The 22,871-nt window shown below is 33.2% G+C and overlaps 1 long non-coding RNA gene across 1 annotated transcript in view; it reads left to right on the top strand.

Annotated features, from left to right (window-relative positions):
* LOC140693248 (uncharacterized) overlaps nucleotides 1-22,654 on the top strand; it is a 36,492-nt gene extending 13,838 nt beyond the window's left edge. The window contains exon 4 of the long non-coding RNA XR_012068971.1: nucleotides 22,328-22,654. This is a non-coding gene — a long non-coding RNA (uncharacterized lncRNA). The remainder of the gene's footprint in view (nucleotides 1-22,327) is intronic.
* Nucleotides 22,655-22,871: the final 217 nt, after the last annotated feature.

The raw sequence follows: 22,871 nt of genomic DNA, 5'->3' as shown, positions 1-22,871 counted from the left end.
ATACTGTTTTTATTACTGTAGGTTTGTAGTATAGTAAGGTGTCCAGGAGGGTTATACCTCCAGATATGTTGTTTTCCTCAAGATCATTTTGGCAATTTTTAATGGTTTCATGTAAAACTTAGAGTTATTTAATTTCTGGTCCTGTAGAAAATACTACAGCTTCGTAACAAGAATTGCACTTGATCTGTAGGTTTCTTTGTGTAGTACGGCCATGTTAACAAGACATCTTTCAATCCAAGAGCACAAGACATCTTTCCATTTCTTTGAAACATTTCAATCCAAGAGCACAAGACATCTTTCCATTTCTTTGAAACATTTTTAATTTCTTTGTCAATGTTGTGTAATTTTCAGTGTGTAGATATTTCACATATGTTGCTACATTTAATCCAAAATATTCTGGGGAATGGGGTTTTAAACATTATTGCTTTCAATGTCCATTTTATGGTATCTCTTCTTTAATGTGTAGAAATGCAAGAGACTTTTTTACGTTAATCTTGTACCCTGCTCCCTTAATGAAATTATTTATTGTTCATAATAGTCAGTGTGGAGCCCTTAGGACACTCTATGTAGATTTTTATGCCATCAGTACTGGTGAAAATTTGGCCTCTTTTTCCATTTTGCGTTTCTTTTACTTTTTTTCTTTTCCTCTTCCTTTCTTGTATTAGTGTGGAACACAAGTGGTGACAGTAGGAGCCCTTGTCTTGTTCCCGAATTTACCCAGAAGGCTTTCAGCCTTTCCCCTGAGTATTATAAATTGTTATAAATGGCCTTTAGTATGTTGAGAGATGTTCCCATTTTACTCACTTTCATGAGAGTTCTGAAGGTTAATGTATGTTGAATTTTCATGTGCTTTTTCTTTGTGTATTGACATGGTCTTGTGAATATTGTCCTTCCTTTATTAGATAATTGTCATACTGATTGAATTGTGTATGTTGAACCATCCTTGTGTCTCTGGAAGGAATCCAACTGATCATAATGTATAATCTTTTCTATGTATTGCTGGATTAATTTGTTGATGTTTTTTGAGGATTTTTGAATATATATTCATCTAGGATATTGGATTTTCATTTTCATTTTTTTTTGGTATTTTCTTTGACTGGTTTTGTTATCAGTGTAATGGTGGCCTCATAGAATAACTTTGGGAATTTTCCTTCTATCTTCATTTTTTAAAATAGTTGGGGGGAAAGTGGTTTTAGGGAATGCATCCAGGCATTTTGTTCAAGGGGTGTTTTTAAAATTACAGATTTTATTTAACTTATACTGATTGCTCTTTTCAAGTTCTCAGTTTTCCCTTACTTCACTGTTGGCAGGCTGTACATTTCTAGAAAATTGTGCATTTCTTTTAGGTAGTCCAGTTTGTTGTCATGTAAAAGCTCATAGTGCTTTCATAACCTTTTTTTTTTTGTATTTCTGAAATATCAGATGTTATTTCTACTCTTTCATTTCTTATTTTGTTTTGGTCCAGTCTCTGTATTTCTTGATAAGCCTGGCTAAATGCTTACATGTTTGTTAAATTTTTAAGAAAAATTAAAGTTGTTGATGATATGAATTGTAATTTATTTTTCAACTTTTACTTTATTTATTTTCAACTTAATCATTAAAGATTTCTCTTTCTATTGCCTTTGGGTTTTGTTTCTTTTATTTCTTGTTATTTTTGGTGGTATGCTTTGTCCTTTCTATGAGGTTTTTCTTGTTCCTTGTAGAAGCCCTGGCTTCTTCTCAACTTCCCTCTTAGATTTGTCTTTGCTGCAACCCATACATTTTATGAAGCTGTGTTGTCATTGTAATTTGTCTCCAGGTATGATTTTATTACCTCTTTGATTTCATCATTGAACATGTTTTATTTTATTTTTTTAAAGGATGTGGTTTGACCTCATGTTTGTGCTTTTCCTATTCTTCTTTCTACAGTTGATTCATAGTTTCATACTTTTGTGTATGTAAAAATACTTGCTGTAATCTATATTTGCTTAAAGTTCCTGAGGCTCATTTCATGACATAATGTGTGGTTAATTCCTTAGACAACATCCTGTGCACACTTGAAAAGTTTATGTGTTCTGCTTTTCTGATGCAGTGTCTAACATTTCAGTTAGGTTCAAATGATCTAATATGCTATTAAGACCTCTGTTTTCTTACAGATATTCTTTCTGGATGATCTGGCCATCATTATAATAAGATCTTAAACTCATCTGCTATTATTGTTTTATAATGAATTAATTCTTTGTTGTCTACTAAAATTTCTTTTTATACATAGGATCTATGGTGTTGGGTCCATATATACTTTAATGAGTGTAATACCCTATTTTTTTATTGATCTCTTTTTCTTTATATAATCTCATGTTTCTTTCATTTTGGCCCTTATTTTAAAATGTATTTCCTATGAGTTGAGCATTGCAATCTGCACTTTCTTGTCATTTCCAGGGAATATCATTTCCATTTATTTCCAGACTATGTTTATCTTCCACCATAAAGTGAGACATTTTTGGGGGGGAGGCAAAGATGTTAGAGCAGAAGGATGCCCGTAGCTCACCCTTTCACACAAATGCACCAAGACTCACATCCACAGACCCACTCAGCTAACCAGAGGACCTGCAAAACTCTGCCAGAACATTGTCCTCTTCAATAGATAAAGGTGCGAAAAATCTGGTAGGAGAAATGAAGAAAGAAAGAAGAAAAGGCAAAACATAGTGGGACAGATCCCATGGGGAGGGAGCAGCAAAGAAGGACTGGTGCTCATTCACTGTATCTCCCCTCTACAACTTAGAGTTTGGCAGGACGGAAGGGGAGCCTCCAAGGTTTGACCTTTACAAAGTATAATTTGACTGACAATTCTAAGTTAACAGGCACAGAGGATCACTCTGAAACACAGCCAAAAATGCACCCCAGATGCAGGGGGCAGGGCCTTGCTGCCCGAGCTGGGAGGAAGATGGGGATGGCTGCACTGAGGCATCCCAGTGGAATGGAAAAGGCTTTGTGCCATTGCTGTGGGTGCAAAGGGCAGAACAACCTGGGCCTTCCATAAAACGACAGGGCAGATGTGCCCTTTTGGGGGGAAGGGTACTATCCCCATCTCTGGAAATCTGCAAAAAGTTCTAGGTGAAGAGAGTTGGGGCTAAGACACAGCCACCATAACCTCTGGTGTTTTGCACCCAGGTGACAGTGGGGGCAAAACCTGCATCTACACCTAAGAACCTAGATGCCTCAAGAGCCAGATGGAGACTTGCCTACAGCCTGAAGCAGATAGGATACTACTGTCCTGGTTTCTCAGAGATCTTGTCCACCAAGACAAACAAGGAGCTGGATTTTGGCCCAGAACAGGGACAGGGCAGATACTCAGTCTACCCTGAGCCCACTTCTGTTGTGCAAACCCGAGGCAGAAAGTACAGTGTCACAGTGCAGCAGAGTGACCGGCACCCTGAGGGTGCATGTGGCCCCCTACATTTTGGGCTGGAATGCAGCCCCTGACCATGGTGTTGGGAAAGGTTGTGATGCCCAATCCTGCCTTGTCAGTCTGCAACATCTGACTGCAGCATCAGGCAGGGCAGTGATAAGCCAGCCCATAGTAAAGAGAGCTGAACCTGACCCAGTGTTGGGTTTAGGAGCTATCTGCTTGCCGACATGCCCTGGGAGCACCACAGATGAGGGCTCCAATGGAGGGTCTCAGGAAACAGCAGGCTGAGATTCCAAAACAGGATGAATACAGAAAAATTTCACAGTCTCCAGGAGGACACTGACCACCCCCATGTTTTAATCTGTTTTACCTATTCCATTTTCCATTACCCTCCTAATTTTTACTTCTTATGCAATTATATATACCCCCATTTAAATCCCTTTGAAATTTTTAAAAATATTTTTATTATTATTATTTATCAGATTTCTGCTTCAACTTGTTTTTCTATTATTCATTATACAATGTCTTCAAAGCTTTTGTTCTCCCTTCTTTAAAATTCTTCATCTCTCTCTCTCTTTTTTCCATTTTCTAACTTGTATTACTACATAGGTATTAGGTAGATAAACTCTTTTAGGACCGCAGTAGATAACTGATACTCCATAAATCACAGTGCCAGAGAGGTAGGTGCAAGATGAAGAAGCTGAGAAACCATTCACAATTAAAAGAACAAGAGATATCCCCTGAATTAATGATCAGTGAAATAGACATCAATATCCTACAAGATCAAAATTTCAAAAAAATAGTGATCTTATTATTGAAGGAAATTAAAGATAGTGTTTAGAGATATAAAATATGTTTAAAATGAAATGAAAGGTATAAAGAAGAGCTGAGTAGAATTAGTAAACCCATTGACTGAGATGAGGAATGATATAAAAGCATCACAAAGCTGACTAGACAATGTAGAGGAAAGAATTAGTGACTTAGAAGACAGGACAATAGAAAGCACACAATCAGAATAGCTACAAGAGAAACAATGAGAAACAAATGAAAAATGCATGAGATCTATGGGATATTATAAAGCATGCCAATCTTGGTATGATAGAAGTCCAAGAAGGGGAGGAAAGATCAAAGGTGATTGCAAAGCCGTTTGAAGAATTCATGACTGAGAACTTCCCAAACATAAAGAAGGAATCAGATACTCAGGTACAGTAAGCTCAGAGTGTCCAAAACAGGAAGAACACAAATATACCCACACCAAGACATATAATTAAGATGGCCAGAGCCAAGGATAAAGAAATGATCCTAAAGGCAGCAGGAAAATAGCAAAGAGTGAGATACAAGGGAATCCCCATAACTCTCCCAGCTAATTTCACTACACAAGTACTACAGGCCTGAAGGGAGTGGAAAGATATATTCAAAGGCCTGAGTGAAAAAAGATATACCCTAAGATACTTTAATAAGCAAGTCTATCCTTTTTGGTAGAAGGAGACATAAAGAATTTCACAGACAAAAAAATGCTTCAAGAGTTTAGCAACACTAGACCCATGCTAGAAGAAATATTGAAAAGTCTACTCTAAATAGAAAAGAAGCAGGATGCTTCAGAAATGTGAAATTCACAGCTGGAAACGTGATAACTCATGAATTACAAATAAAATATGCACAAAATTTTAAAATAAGATATCCAAATCATTGAGAGTCGGAGAGGGAAGCAGGAAAATAGAACTTTTTTTTTTTAGTCTTTAAAAATTCTTTTGTTTTTGGTTAAATGGGATTGAGATCATGTTACTATCAGTTTAATAAAAGCAGTTATAATAATGGTCTAAAAGACTTATAATGAAGGGTGACAACAAGACTAAAACATATCAGGGAGTCACTAAAACAAAATAAAATTCATGAAAATACAAAGGAAAATGACCAAACCATAAAAGGAAGGTGATATGAACAAAGAGGAAATAACAAATCAACAGCAAAGATAAGGTAAAAATGGCAATAAACAGAAACCTATCATTGATTACTGTAAATGTTAATGGAATAAATGCTCCAGTAGAAAGTCAAAGAGTGGCATGCTGTATAATGAAGCACGAACCTTCAATATGCTGCATACAAGAGAACCACTTCAGATAGAAGGACACATATACATTGAGAGTGAAAGGATGGAACAGGGAATTACATTCAAATAGGAAATCCAAAAAAGCAGGTGTTACAGTACTGATTTCAGACAAAATATTCTTTAAAACAAAGGCCATAAAGAAAGATAAAAAAGGACATTTTATTATGATTGAAGGAGTGATTAAAAAATGAGAATAGCCCACTCGTTAATACATATGCATGAAAAAAAGGATCACCAAAGTACATAAAATTATTACTTACAGATATAAAGGGGGATAGTGATGGGAATCTAATCATAGTTGGAGAATTCAACACTGCATTAACATCACTGGAAAGATCACTGAGACAGAAAATGAATAAGGCATCAGAGAAGGTAAATAATACAGTAGAAATATTACACTTGGTGGATATTTTCAGAGCATTGCAACCACAAAAAATAGAATATACAGCCTTTTCAAGTGCACATGGGGCATTTTCCAGGATTCATGATATACTTGGGCACAAAAGAAACCTCAGCAATTTTAAGAAGATAGAAATTATCTCAAGCATCTTTACAGACCACAAACCCATGAAGCTAGAAATCAACAACAGAGAAACAAAGGGGAACAAAAGGAAAACACGGAGATTAAAAAATATGTTAATAAAAAACCAATGGGTCAATGAAGAAATCATAGCTGAAATGAAAAATACTTTGAGACAGAAGAAAATGAAAGCAATACCACACATAATTTATGGGTCACATCAAAAGCAGTGCTCAGAGGGGTGTTTACAGCAATACAGGCCTTCCACAAAAAGAAGAACAATTTCAAAAAAAAATTTAAACCACCAGCAGAATGCACTGGAAAAAGAAGAACAAAAAACAACAAAAGGCAGCAGAAAGAAGGAAATAATAAATATTGGGGAGGAAATAAATAAAATAGACATTAAAAACACCATAGAAAAATATCGACAAATCCAAAAGCTGGTTTTTCGAAAAAGTAAGTAAATTCAACAAATCTCTGTCCAAACTCGAAAAGAAGGAAAGAGAGAGACCACAAATTAGCAAAATAAGGAAGGAGAATAGAGAAATAACAACAAATAAAAAATACAGAATATCATACGAAAGTATTATTAAAAGTATATGGATAACCTAGACGAGATGGAAAAGTTTCTGGGAACATACTGTCCACCAACACTGAATCAAGAAGAAACTGACCCCTTGAACAAGGAGAGCACTAGAAATGAAATCAAAATAGCAATATGAAAGCTCCCTACAAATAAAACTCCAGGACAGGACGGATTCACTGCAGAATTCTACCAAACATACAAAGAACTCATACCAGTCCTTCTCAAACTCTTCCAGAAGATTGAAAAGTAAGGAATACTCCCAAAGTCATTCTATGAAGCCACAATCACCCTGATACCACAACCAGGCAAAGACACTACCAAAAAAGAGGATTCTAGATCAATATCACTGATGAACACAGATGCAAAACTCCTCACAAAAATTGTAGCAAATAGAATCCAACAACACAGATGAAAGGTTATACATCATGACCAATTGGGGATTATGCCAGGGACACAGGGGTGGTTCAACATATGCAAATCAATCAGTGTAATACAGCACATCAACAAGAGAAAGGAACAAAACCACATGATCTTCTCAATAGATGCAGGAAAATTATTTGATAAAATTCAACACTCAAGTTTGATAAAAAATCTCACCAACATATCTCAGCATCATGAAAGCTAAAGATAAACCTACAGCCAGCATAGTACTGAATGGTGAGAAAATTAAACCTTCCCACCAAAATCTGAGACAAGACAAGGATGCACACTATCACCACTCCAACTCAATATAATCATGGAATTCCTAGCCACAGCAGTCAAACAAGAGAGAGAAGTAAAAGGGATGCAAATTGGAAAGGAAGAGGTAAAATTCTCACTATATGCAAATAATATGTTACTATATAGAGAAAACCCTGCAAGATCCAACCAAAAACTACTACAGCTGAACGGAGAATTCAGCAAGGTAGCAGTTTACAAGATTAAGGTTCAAAAATCAGTGACATTTCTTTACGCTAACGATTCAGATAATGCTAAAGAGCTACAGTAAAAATGACAGCACTGTATTGGTAGGAAAACAGACATATAGGCCAGTGGAACATTATAGAGAGCCTAGAAATGAACCCACAAACTTTTAGTCAATTAATCTTTGACAAAGGAGGCAAGAAAATACAATGGAATTGAGACAGTCCCTTCAGGAAATGGTGTTGGGAAAACTGGACAGCAGCAGGAATATCAATGAAGCTAGAACACTCCCAATGAAGCTAGAACACCATACACAAAAATAAACTCAGAATGGGTCAAAGACTTAAACATAAGACAAGATACAAGAAACCTCCTAGAGGAAAATATAGGCAAAACGTTATCTAACTTACGTCTCCAAAATTTTCTTGCAGGTGAAATAAAAACAAGAATAAACATGTGAGACGTAATGAAACTTACAAGTTTCGGCACAGTTAGAAATCGGAAGTGAAACAAAAAGACCACCTACGGAATGGGAAAATAATTTGCATATGAAACCTATAAAGGCTTGATCTCCAAAGTATATAAGCAGTTCATCCAACTGAATAAGAAAAAATAAACAACCTAATACAAAAATGGGCAGAAAACCTAAACAAGCGATTCTCCAAGGAAGACATACAAATGACCAAAAGACACATCAGAAAATGCTCAATATCTCTGATTATCAGAGAAATGCAAATCAAAACTACAGTGAGGTATCACCTCACACTACTCAGAATGGCCATCATTCAAAAATCCACAAATGACAAATGCTGGAGGAGCTGTGGATAAAAGGGAACAGTCCTTCACTGCTGGTGGCAATGCAGTATGGTGAAGCCACTGTGGAAAACAGGATGGAGATTCTTCAAAAGCCAAGGAATAGACTTATCATATGACACAGGAATCCCGCTCCTGGGCATAAATCCAGAAAAAACCCTATTGTAGGATGACACCTGCACCCCAATGTTCATAGCCAGCATTATTTACAATAGCCAAGATGTGGAAAAGTCCAAAATGTCCATCAACAGTTTATTGAATAAAGACAAGGTGGTATATTTATACAATGGAATGCTATTCAGGCTTATAAACTGACAGCATAATGCCATTATCAGCAACATGGATGCTCCTGGAGAAAATCAGTCTAAGTGAAGTAACCCATATATAGAAAGAGAAATACCATATGAGATGGCTCATCAGTGGAAACTAAAAACAAAACAAAACAAAAAAAAACAGAAATTCAAAACAGAAATAGACTCATAAATATAGAATACAATGTTTTGGTTGCCAAGGGGGCACAGGGCAGGGAGAGATAGACTGGGAATTCAAAATTGTAGAATTGATAAACAGGATTGTACTATATAGCACAGGGAAATATATAAAACATCTTACGGCAGCTCACTGAGGAAAAAATGGGAAAACAAATGTGTTATGTTCATTGTAACTGAAAGATTGTGCTCTTCGCTGGAATTTGAGTCAACTTTGTAAAATGAATATAAACGAATAAAAAAAGTTAATAATAGAAGAAAACATGATCCTAAATATTACAGGTGTAAATATAAATTAGAGAGCAAAAACACTATGCAAAAGAGTAGTAAAACACCAGATTTTGTTTTATGTTTTCTTTTTAAGGTAAGCAAAATCAAAAAACCTCTAGCCAGGTGCACCAAGAAGAAAAGAGAGATGCTCCAAAGAAATAAAATAAGAAATAAAAAGAGAAATAATAATTGTTACCTCAGATATACAAAAAAAAGGATCATTTTGTCAACACATACATGCCAATAACCTGGACAACTTAGAAGAAATAGGCAAATGTCTAGAAAGAGACAGAGATAAGGAGAAACAAATAATTTGAACAAACTAATTACTAGAAGAAAGTTAGAATCTTCATTTAAAAAAATCGTTAAACATTAGTGCAGATATAAACAGCTGTCGTGGAGTACTGTACAAACATACAAAACAGGACTTATACTGTTCAAACTATTCAAACATAGTGAAGATGTGGGAAACTCCCAAATTAATTCAATGAAGACTTCATCAATGTGATAGCAAAGCCAACAAAGTACAGGCAAAGAGAATTTCAAGCCAATATATTTGATTGATTTAGTTGCAAAAGTTCTACCAAATATCATTAGCAAACTGCATGCAACAATAGCTAAAATGAATCATGCACTATGATCAACTTGGATTTATTGCAGGGTCACAAGAGAGGTTCAACATACACAAATCAGTTTGATACACCAAATTAACAAAAGAAAAAGTGAAAATGATGTGGTCACCCCAATAAATCCATAAAAAGCATTTCAAAAAATTCAACATTTATTCATTAAAACAACAACAACAGCAACAACAACAACAGCAACAACAACAACAACAACAGCAACAACAACAACAGAAACCTCTTACAAAAGTAGGATTCAGGAAATAAATCTCAACATAACTAAAGTCATTAATTACAGACCCACAGAAAATATAATATGTAAAAGTGAAAAACTGAAAGCCAAAATAAGAAATAAGACAAGGATGCCCACTCTCAAGATTTCTATTAAACACAGTATGGGATGCCCTAGCAGCAACAATTGGAATAGAAAAAAAATGTATTCAAATTGGATTGAATGTAGTACAACAGTCATTATTTTAGATGACATAATAATCTATATAGAGAACTCTAAAGATTCTCCACATCAGAACAACTAAAACTAATAAAGACATTTACCAATGTTGCATGATTCATGATTAATATAAAATACTGTCACATGTCTTTAACAATGAAATATTCCATAATTTAAAAAACCATATGAAATCAGATGAAAAATGAAAAACCTATTAAAAATCAAGATAAAAAATCATTAGGACACTGATAAAGAAAATTGAAGATGATGCAAGAAATGGAAAGAAATCTCAAGGTCCTAGCTTAGAGGAAATAATATTGCTATAATATACATACTACAAAAATGTCTACAGATATAAAGTGATTCAGATCGATATACATGATATTTTCCATAGAAATAAAAACAGTCCTAAGATTTGTAAGGAACTGCAAGAGAACCAGAACTGCAAAAGGAACAATGTGGGAAAAGAACAAAGTTGGAAGCATAACCCATAACCCTCCCAGATCTCAGACAATATTACAAAAATACAGTAATCAAAACAGCACAATACTGGAAAACAAACATCTATATCACTGGAACGGAACACAGAGGTAGAAATAAAACATCACACCCATGGTCAACTAAACAATGACAAAGGAAACAAAAATATACAATGCCTAAAAGACAGTTTTCAGCAAGTGATGTTGAGGCAATTAGACAGCTACATGTAAATCAATGAAATTTGAACACTCCCTCATACAGTACAAAAATAAACTCAAAATGATTTAATTATCTGAATCTAACACATGACACAATAAATCTCCTGTAAACTAACATAAGGAAAACAATAGATAAATTGTACTGAGATTTTCTTATCTCACTCTCCCAAGCTGAAAACAATAAAAGCAAAATAATCAAATTAGTCTGAATTAAAATTAAAAGCTTATACACAGCAAAATAAACAGAATGAAAACATGAAATTCCAAATGGGAGAAAACATTTGGAAAAAATGCAATCAACAAGAGGCTAATTTCTAAAATACACACATCGTTTATAAAACTCCATTTCAAAAATCTACAAACAACCCAGCCAGAAAATGAGCAGAAGACAATTCTCCAAAGAAGACACACAGATGACCAACAGGAACATAAAAACATGCTCATATTGCTAATCATTATACAAAGGCAAGACAAAAATAAAATAATGTTTTACCTCACACTAGTGAGAAGGGTTGTCATCAAAATGTCTACAAATAATAAAGACTGTGGAGGTTGTAGAGAATAAGGGACTCTCCAACGCTGTTGGTGGGAATGAAAATTAGTGCAACCACTTTGGAAACAGTACGGAAGTTCCTTTTAATAATAAAAATAGACCTATCTTATGACACAGTAATCCCACTCCTGGGCATATAAAACATAAAACCTGAAAACAACGAATCCTAGGGTAAAACAAAAGAAGTACACTTGACTTAATTTGATTTTTCATATGTCTCCTCTGGCAGGGGAAGCAGAAGCAAAATTAACAAAAGATGATTGTATCAGTCTAAACAGATTTACACTGCAGAAGAAATGATCAATAAAATGAACAGTCAACCAAGACAATGGGAGAAAATATATGCAAGTGATATTTTCCTATCAAGTGTTAATATCCAAAATATATGGCAAACTCATACACCACAACAAAATAAAGACCAAACAATTCAATTAAAAAAAGTCCATAGGTACTGAATAGATAGATCTGAATCAATTTTCTGTAGAAAACATACAGTTTGCTAAATGACACATGAAAATATGTTCAGAGTTATAAATTATTAGGAAAGTCATAAACCAAAAATGAGACAACACCTCACACTTGTCAGAAGGCTCTCAACAAAAGGAAAAGAAATAGATATTGGTGAGATTGTGGAGAAAAGGGAACACCATGGAAACTGTTGATAGGAATGCAAAGTATTGATTCCATAACATATAAACATCAAATTTTCTTCATCCAGTTTTCTGTCAAGGGATGTTTGGTTCGTAGGCCCCTGTCTGAAGGCTCTAGAGAATAAGCCCATGGGCTGAACTAATAAACAAGCTGTGAGGAGTGTTACATATCCAGGCTGGAAAAGAAATGGCCTATTCAATGTGTCCTGTATGGTTGGCTGGATAGCCTATGCTGGATAAGATACTCATAGGAGGACAACGTAAGACAGGCAGAGCCGGCTGGATAAGAGATGGCCAACTTAATGAAGTTCTGTGATGAACTTTAAAACAATCCTTGATCATTTAACATCCTATGCTTACTGCAGGAGCATGGGGACATAAATAGCTTACGATTATTAACATTGTTATAACTTAGATGATATGTGAGGCATTGTGCATGATGTATATAAACCCTTTTCCTAAGAATCAATAAACAGAGAACTGCTTCGCTTATCTCCACACAGTGTTTGTGTGTATATTATATCGTGCCTCTGACAGGTTTAATTTAATTTGTTGGGAGTAACTTAAAAAGATGTTGCATTATATACAATACTCTTTCTGCACCTATTGAGATGATTATGTGAGTTTTATTTCTCATTCTATTAGTGTGGCATGTCATCTTTATTGATTTGAATATTTTGAAGTTTCCTTAAACCCAGGGATAAATCCCTTTACTCATGTATGTGTATGATACATTAAAAGTTTTATTGAATCCATTTTGCTTGTGTTTTCTTGAGAATTTTGGCTTATATGTTCATGAGGGTTATATTATATATATTGCATATAATGTCCTTTCTAGCATTTTATGCAAATATAGCTGGCATCATAAATCTAGTTTGGAAACTTTCACCCCATCAAATTCTTGGAAGATTTGGGGAAGAATTGGTGAAAAATTGTCTTCAAATATATGACAGAATATACCAGTAAAGACTTTTTGTAAATATTTTCTGGTTTCAGAGGTTTGGATTACTGATTTGCTCATACACAGTTTTGCTATATTTAACTTTCTAATTACTTCTTGATTCAGTATTGGAAGACATATTTCTGGGAATTTGTCTTTTGTTCTAGGTCATTCAAATTGTTATCTAGTGGTCATTTTTTATGATGCTATGCATCTCTACAACATCAGTGTTAATATCTTCTCTTCTATTTCAAATTTTATTTGTCTTTATTTTCTTAGCCAACCTAAACTTTTGTCCAGTTTATGTTTAAAAGAATCACACTTAGGTATATTTTTTGTTATCTTTTCAATTATTTCTCTTGTTATTTGCCTTACTCTCATTCATTCAATTTTCTTCTTCATTCTTTCTGTTTTCTCCTAGGTTCTTGATGTGTAAAGTTAAGTAGCGTGAATCTTTGTATTACATTCATTATTAAATATTATTTATTTATTTATTTATTTAATTTGTCTATTTATTTACTTATTTATTTTCTTATTTACTTATATATTCATTTATTTATCATTGAACTACTTCCATTTACAACGTGTCAATCTGTGGTGCATAACACAGTGACCCACTTCATGCATATGTTTGCATGCCTATTAAATTTAACTTCACGATATTTAACATACTGCCCTGTGTCATACAATAGACATTTTGAAAATATTTATTTTTATATATAGTGGATAACATTTATAAATCTACAGCTCCCAAATATATCCTATCCTTGACCATTTCGGCAGTTACCATAAGATTATTATGTAGATCTGCAAGTGTGTTTCATAGTTGTAGATGAAATCATAGTGTTCTCATCCAAATTTTTTTTTTAGGTTTCTCCATGTGTCATGCCATGTATAATTTTTCTTTCTCTTTCTGGCTTACTTCAATTAGAATGACACATTTTGGGAGATATATTTTGCTGCAAATGTCATTGTTTTATCAATTTTTATGGCAGAATATTATTCCATTTTGTAAATAAGGCATAAATTCTGTATACTGTCATCTGTTGATGGACATTTAGGGTGCTTCCATGTCATGGCTTTTGTATATAGCACTGCTAAGAACATTTGTGTGCAGGTGACATTTTGAATTAGGGTCCTCTTTTATATATACCCAGGAGTTGGATTGCTGGATAAGTTAAATATACTTTTATTCTTTTGAGGAATACCCATCCTGGTTTCCACAATGACTTCAACAAACTACATTCCTACCAACAGTGTAAGAGGGTTCCATTTCATCATAGCTTCCCCAGCATTTATTGTTTTTGGACTTTTTATTGACGGCCATTGTGACTAATGTGAGGTGATAATTCATTATAGTTTTGAATTGCCCTTCTCTGATAATGAGAGTTAGCAATTTTTTTTTCATATTTCTATGTGGCATTTGTATGTCTCTAATGGATAATGTATTGTTTAGGGCTTCTGTGCATTTTCAGATTGGGTTTCTTTTGTTTTGTATTATTATTAGGTTGTATGAACTCTATATTTTGGAAATTTAGCCTTTGTCAGTTGCATCATTTCTAAATATTTTCCTTAATCCTGTAGTTAGTCATTTTGCTTTGTTTATGGTTCCCTTTGCTGTGCAAAAGCTTATAAGTTTAATTAGGTCCAATTTTAATAATTTTGCTCTTACATCCATTACTTGGGTAGACTGTACTAGGAGATCATTGCTGAGATTTATCTCAGAGTGTTTTGCCTATGTTTTCTTCTTGGAGATTTACTCTGTCTTGCCTTACATTTAAGTATTCAAGCCATTTTGAGTTTATTCTTGTGTATGGAGCGAAGGAGTGTTCTAACTCCATTGCCCTGCTTGCTGCTATCCTGTTTTCCCAACACCAGTTGGTGAAGAGATGGTCTTTTCTCAGTCATATTCTTGGCTACTCTGTCAAAGATTAATTGAACATAGGCCTGTAGATTTATTCCTAGTCTCTCAATTCTGTTGCATTGGCCATATGTCTGTTTCTGTACCAATATCATGTCGTTTTCATTATTGTAGGTCTGCAATAGTGTATGGAGACCAGGAGGGTTATTCCTCCAGCCTCTTTCTTTGTCTTCAATATTGTTTGGAAAATTATAGATCTTTAGTGTATCTATATAATTCTTATGATCATTTGTTTCAGTCCTAAAAAGAAATGTTTTGAATAATTTGATAGGAAATCACATTAAGCCTGGGGATTGCCTTGGGCAGTATGGCCATTTTAACAATATTATTTCTTCCATTACAAGACCATTGGTTATCTTTTCAATTCTTAAAATCCTTTTTGATTTCCTGAAACAATGATTTCCTGTTCTCCATGTATAAGTCATTCACCTACTTGGTCAGAGTTTTTTTTAAGCATTTTATAGTTTTGGGTGCAGTTATAAAAGGGGTTGTTTCTATACTTTTTTTTCCTGTTGACTCAATGGTAGTGTAATGAAATCTAATTGGTTTTTGTACATTACACTGGCTACCTTGCCCAATTCCTTTTTTACCCTAAGTATTTTTTGTGAAGCTTTTACAGTTTTCTATATATAGTGTCATATCTGCATATCATGACAGTTTTAACTCTTCTTTTACAGTCTGAATCATTTTATTTATTTTTCTTGCTTGATCGTTGTGGCTAGGAATTCCAAGACTATATTGAAATTGTGAGAATGTGCATCCTTGTATTGTCTCAGGTTTTTGTGGAAAGGGTTCCAGTTTTTCACCTTTGAGTATTTGCTGGCTAAATATTTGTCATAAATAGCTTTCATTATGTTGAGATATGGTCCTTCTATGCCCACTGTGATAAGAACTTTTATCACAAATAGGTGTTAAATTTTATCAAATGCTTTTTCTGCATCTACTGAGATGATCATATCATTTTTGTCTTCTCTTTTGTTGATATGGTGTATCACAATTGTTTGATTGATTTGCAAATGGTAAACCATCCTTGTGTTCCTGGGATGAACCTAAAGTGGAAATGGTGCATGATCTTTTTTTACATGCTGTTGGATTCTGTTTATTAATAATTTCTTAAGGACATTTACATCTATGTTTATCAATGATATTGGCCTATAGTTTTCTTTTTGGGGTAGTGTCTTTTTCTGCTTTTGGTATCAGTTTGATATTGGCCTATGGTGTCAGTTTGGGAGTACTCTCTCCATATCAATCTTTTGGAAGAGTTTGAGGAGGACTGGTATGGATTTTTCTTTGTATGTTTGATCAAATTCCCCAGTGAAGGTAATTGGGTCTGGATTTTGTTTGCAGAGAATTTTATTTTATTGATATTTCTATTCGATTTCTGGTGATCTGTCTGTTCAAATGGTTAATTTCTTCTTGATGCAATATTGGTGGGCTGAATTTTTCCAAAAACTTCTCCATTTCTTCCTGGTTGCCCAGTTTGTTTACATACAGTTGCTCATGGTAATCCCTTATGATATTTTGCAAATTTGTTGTACTCTTTGTATTTTCTCCATTTTCATTTCTTATATTATTTGTGTTCTCTCTCTTTTCTTGTTGGTGAGCCTGTACAGAGATTTGTCAATTTTGTTTACTATTTAAAAAAATAATTAGATTAATTTTTTTCTATTTTTTAATCTCTATTCCAAATCTTCCTTCCATGGTCTTTATTTTTTACATCATTCTGTTGACTTTTGGTTTTGTTTGCTCTTCTTTTCTTGATTAGTTTACATAGAATGTTAGATTATTTATTTGAAATTGTTCTTCTTCTTTGACGAAGGCCTTTTCACTATGAACTTCCATCTTAAGCCTGCTTTAAGTTTTCCATAGAATTTCTGCTGTGTTTTGTCATATTTCTCAAGATATTTTGTAATTTCTTCTTTTACTTCATCAACTCTCCCCCTTGTTTTAGTACCATGTTTTTTATTCTGGATGGTGTCATTTTTTCTCCCTGTTTTTCTGTTTCATGGTATTATACTCAGAAAAGATGCTTGAAATATTTTTTATCTTCTTAAATTTGTTGAGGCTTTTTCAGAGCCTGAGTTCATAATCTTTCCTAGAAGATGTTCCATGTGCACAGAAAAGAGTGCATATTCTGTTTTGGGGAGAATTACTGTTTTAAAAATATCAACCATCTCCAATTATTTTATAATGTCTTTTAGTATCTTTGTTCCCTTATTAATTTTCTGTGTGAAAGACCAGTCCAGTGATGTAATGGGGAGTTATAGTCTCCAACTCTGATTGTGTTCCCAGGGATTTCTGTCTTTTTATCTATTTGTATTTGCTTTATATATTTAGGGGCTACTATATTGAGTGCATATACATTAATGAGTATAATACCCCCATTTTGCATTGTTCCTTTAATCATTATATCATGTCCTTGTTTATCTTTCTCTATGGCCTTTCTTGTAAAGTCTCTATTGTGTGAAGTCAGTACTGCTAGTCCTGCATTCTTCATATGTACATTTGAATGGAATATATTTTTCCATCTTCTGACATAAATTTGATGTGTGTTCCTCTCGCAAAAGTGGTTCTCTTGTATTTGTCATAATGTAGGGTCTTGTTATATTATCCCATCTGACAATATATATCTTTTGATTGAAGTACTAAATCCATTAACATTTGCGATAATTATTAATAGACTAGTGTTTATTTCCATTTTTAACTTCATTTTCCAGTTGATTGGTATTTCCTTTTTGTTCATTTCTTTTTCTTTTTGTGGCTTGATAAGTATTCTTTTATAATCTTGGTTTCTTTTTTGCTTTGTGAATTCATTGTAAGCTTTTGACTTATTATTACATTGTTTTATATTTATATTGACCTATGATATTTCTGTTTATTTTAACTGATAAGAATATAACTCAAACCCATCCTGCAGAGAAGAGAAACAAGAAGAAAACACTCTGTATTTTCATGTTTCAGTCAGTGACGCATAAAATTTTGACGTCCTGTTTTACAACATCATATTTATTCTGTTGTAAGTCATTGTAGCTATTTCCTTTCTAATTATACCTTTCTCTTTTCTATAGCTTCCTGCTTGTTTTTTATTTAGAGTAGATCTTTCATTATTTCTTTTTCTCTTGCTTAATTCTTTTAGTATTTGCTTGTGTGGAAGCTATTTATCTCGCCTTCTACACTAAAAGGTAGCCTTGCTTGATAAAGTATCTTAGATTACAGCTATTTTCATTCAGGACTTTGAATATGACTTGCCACTGCCTTCTGCCTGTTGTATTTGTGCAGGAAATGTATTTACAAATACAATGTATTTAATTATATATATGTAAAGAAAACCTACAAATAAGTTAACAAATAAGGAGAAAACCTATACATTAAAAAACAGAAAATATTGATGAATGAAATTAAAACTGGTCCAAAGAAATGAAAAAAATCTCTTGTGTTAATAATGTGAAACAATGTGGTTGCAACAACCCTACTACCCAAAGCAATCTACATTTAGTGTGATTCATGTCAAAATACCCATGATATTTTTCCATTTAATAGAACAAATAATTTCAAAATTTATATGTAACCACAAAGATCATGAGTTGCCAAAATAATCTTCAAAAAGTGTATTAAATATAATGGTGTAAAGTTCTCTGACGTTAAATAGTCCTACAAAGCTTTAGTATTTAAAACAACATGATACTGGCTCAAAAACAGACACCAATGAATTGAAGAGAATAGAGCAACCAAATATAATCCCTCACACCTATGATCTTTTAACCCATGATAAAGGAAGCAAGAGTATAAAATGAAGAAAAGACATTCTCCTCAATAATTAGTGCTGGGAGATTGAACATGTAAAAGATAGATTAGAATATTTCCTCACAATGTATACAATCCATGAGCACAGAATATCTTTGTATTTATTTTGTTTGCTTTTATTTCTTGCACCTGTAATTTATACATCTATGCTTAGATCTTTTATTTCACTTATCAAATTTATTCGTATTTTAATATTTTTGGTATTAATTTACACACAATTGTTTCCCTAATTTCTCTTTCTGATAATGTGTTTTTAGTATACATAAATGCAACGGATATTTGTATATTGATTTTGTATTCTGCAAGTTTACTAAGTTTGTTCATTATTTCTAACAGTCACTGGAGGAGTATATGGAGTTTTCTATCTATGCATAATTATGTCATCTGTAAAAATTTTACTGCATTTTTACAAGTTGGATGCCTTTTATAATTTTTCTTGACTACTTGTTCTGGCTAGGACATCTAGTACTGTAATTTAGGACTTCTGAAAATGAGCTACTTCTTCTTATTACTGGGCCAGATGAAAACATTACTGTATGTTAATATTGAACTTGATGTTAGTCATGGGTTTCCCATATATGGCTTTTATTATGTTTAGTTACATTCAATCTAGAGCAAATTTGTTAAGAATATTTTTATAAAAAAAGGTAATATCCAATCTGTGAATAATTTTCCTACATATTTTCAGATTGTTATTTTTGAATTCTTTGTTTTCTAATGGACGGTATCACATATATTCATTTACATATGTTAAGTAATATTTATGAATGAGGACTAAACCCAACTTAACTATAATTTCTAATACTTATAACGTGCAATAAATTCAGGTTGCTATTATTTATTTAGAATGGAATTTACAGATACTGAAGGAAAATTTTACATTGTAGCTTGAGGGTACATTTATTTATTTAAAAATTTTATCTCCCATTTTGAATTTGGCTTATGTTTAACGGAATTTATTTCTAAATAAGTATATAAGTATTGGTAGAACTGGATTTACTACAGTTTACTGATACAGAACATAGCTATTATTACAATTAGTTCACAAGACACTTGCCTTAAAATGCCGTATTATACTTACAATGACAAATGTTTCAGGACTGAGAAATATGTTGCTTCCTAAAATGCATTACCTGGTCTTTTCCACCCCAACCCACATACACTGTTATTTCTTTGTTTTTTGATTGTTTGTTTCCCCCTTAATGGAGGCACATTTATTGAACCCAGGATATTGTGCATAAGAGTATTAATCAACATCATTTTGGAACACATAACAGAAGCCCCAAGGGTATGTATTATATAGATGACAAGAAAATTTATTAGTTCTATGCACTGAGAAACCTCTGAGTGAAAGAATGGCAAAAACAAACATTTGTAAATATACAATAAGATTGTCTCTCTTGTAATTTTAAAGTAGTATATTAAATTACATTTGTTTTACTTATAGCACTGAATTACAATTTAAAACAAAAATGCCACCCTTTGGGATTTCTTAAATTTTAATGATTATTTTAATCTAATTTTATTTCATAAATATTTATTATTTATTTATAAACATAAAAAATAAACATATTTATTCTTCACATGTTTTGAATATAGAGATACATATTGTAAAGTACACAGATAAATAACTACTTCCATTTCCAAATCAAACTAAGTTTCACTTTAATTACAAATGATGATGAAATCATTATACCATTTCTTTACAGTTTTTACACAAATTTCACTTTAAATTCCAAAACTTTAAAATTACTATAGATATTTTGTGCATTATTTATACTCTGTTCACCAATCTGGTATAAATTTGTGTACAAAAGGATGGAGATTGGTTTTATTTCATAGACCCCAAAATTAAATTATTTAAAAAGATTTTGTGGGAATAAGATTTGCAGATAACACTATAAACATAAGCATCCTATATGTTTCATTTTAACTGGATGAATGAGAAGTAAACAGTGGCTGAATGTTACTCTTGGGTTGGTAGGAGATCAGTCGCTTTGTGATGTGACAGCTACTCAGGTTGAGAACCATTGTGATGGCCTAGCAGTTTATCTGTGCAAGACTGCCAAAGCTGCATTTGTAGCTGCAGTGCTCAAAATCATGCTGATTAGAAAAGTAGCTGTGGAAAAATTTATTTGAGATGGCACATGTTTCTTCAGAAATTCAAGATGTGTCTCGTAAAGATGAACAAACTGGTTCAGGAAACCCCGGTAGATCTCTATTGTGTGATCAAACATTCTCTGGGGACTTGGACTTGAGGTCTATGATTGAGGAAAATATTTTCCAGACTTTCTCTGAAGAATCCATGATAAAAAGACCATGTTACACACATTGTGTCTCTGAACCAGATGAAGATAATAATTTTCGTTCTCTGACATTTCCCAGAATACTCTGGAAAATGACTGGGAGTGACCAATTTAAATCCATCTGTTGGGATGATAATGGAACCTCTGTAGTGATTGATGAAGATGTCTTTAAGAAGGAAGTTTTGGAAAGAAAGTCCCCTTTCACTATATTTGAAACTGGAAGTATGAAAAGTTTAGTTAGAGAGCTTAAGCTTTATGGGTTTAGTAAAGAGTGGCAGAATTTTCAAAGATCTGCTTGTCTAGCTGACATTCTGGCAGAAGAAAAATTAGTCTCTGTTTTAAGCAAGATATTCAGAAATATTAGTTACGACTTGGTAACTTATATATAAAAGTTTATTTTGTACATCAATCTATGGTAATATAAATGTAAAGCTAGATTTTGAAAATTGTATAGAACTACTAAGACTAAAATCCTTTATTTTTTCAAAAAAATGAGGACAGTGCCTTAAGTAGTCAAGATTATGAGAAACTTTGCTTGCAACTATGAATCACACCAGAAATCTAAATAAAGGTATTAAAGTTGCTTTAAAAATTGGAATTCACCGTTGCTGCAAATGTTAACTTCTTAAATTTGATGACTACAAAATTTAAATTTGTATTTTCCAAATAAGGAACTTCAAAATATCATCAGCATTGTTTATATTTTGATGATATTTTCTATGCACAGTAAACGTGAAATCTGAGGTTTTATTAGTTAGGCTTATTGTAGTCTTGTATTTTGGTTTAAAATATTACTAAAATTTTTCTCCTTTGGTTGTAGCTGCAATTCTATCATTATCCAAATTTTAAACGAGTCTGTCCCCAGCTTTTAGTGAGAATAAAAAGAAGAGTTGGGATTAAAAATGCCTCTCTGGTATCTTCATTGGATGAAGATTTCAAAAAGAAGCACTTTAAATCAGGTGGTAATGTGGATAATCTTAATTCTGGTTTTGTGGCTGACACTAGTGGAGAAAGTCCATTTTTATCTCCTGCAAATTTAAATATGAATCTAATAAGTAAGCCCCCTACTAGCCACATTATTGGTGATACAAATACCCCGATCAGAGGTGATTTTTCTCCTCCATCATCAATATCAGTTAGACCACGAGTGCAAATTGCAGTGGATCAACGTGCTATTTTAAGTCAGTTTACCACTGTCCACGGGCACTTTCAAAGCAGCTTCAATGAAGCAAATGACACTGTTGTGAACTTCATTACAACTACAACTTCTAATTCTCAATACAGCATCTTGTCTCCCATACAGAGCAATTGTTATGGACTGATGTTGGAGCCTTCTACTTTTCCAAATAGATATCACAACAAATCTGCCAGTGAAGGTCGTTTTTCTAAACTTCAACCAGGGAGCAACCCACGGTTTCCAGTGCCAGGGATAGCTGATACATCAACTACCTCTCTTTCAAAGCCAACTCATCAACCATCTTCAGTTTATCAACGTCATCCTAATTAAAACTGATCTACCAGAGGACTACCAGATTATGCAAGATAACAAAGATTAAAATTGATGTTGTCAAATGTCCACAAATATCTGCAAATTTCTTATTTGAACAATAAACATAGATTTGTACCTGTATTTTCCTTATTTGTTTTAAATGGAGTTAAAATTTAAATGTGAGACTAAGTAACCATTTAAGAAAAAAAATATTTGATTGATTTGATCATTTGATGGAACAATATGTAAGTAAATTTAAATAATTTCTTGTAAGGAAGAAGAGAAAATGGAAGAATTTGGAAAAAAACTAACACATGGAGAGAGACAAATGTACTAAATGGTTTCTGGTTCATCCTTG

Source organism: Vicugna pacos, unplaced genomic scaffold (assembly GCF_048564905.1).
Source record: "Vicugna pacos unplaced genomic scaffold, VicPac4 scaffold_19, whole genome shotgun sequence".
Taxonomy (NCBI): Eukaryota; Metazoa; Chordata; class Mammalia; order Artiodactyla; family Camelidae; genus Vicugna; species Vicugna pacos.
Note: the sequence above shows the minus strand (reverse complement) of the source record. Positions and strands in the feature narration are given on the sequence as shown.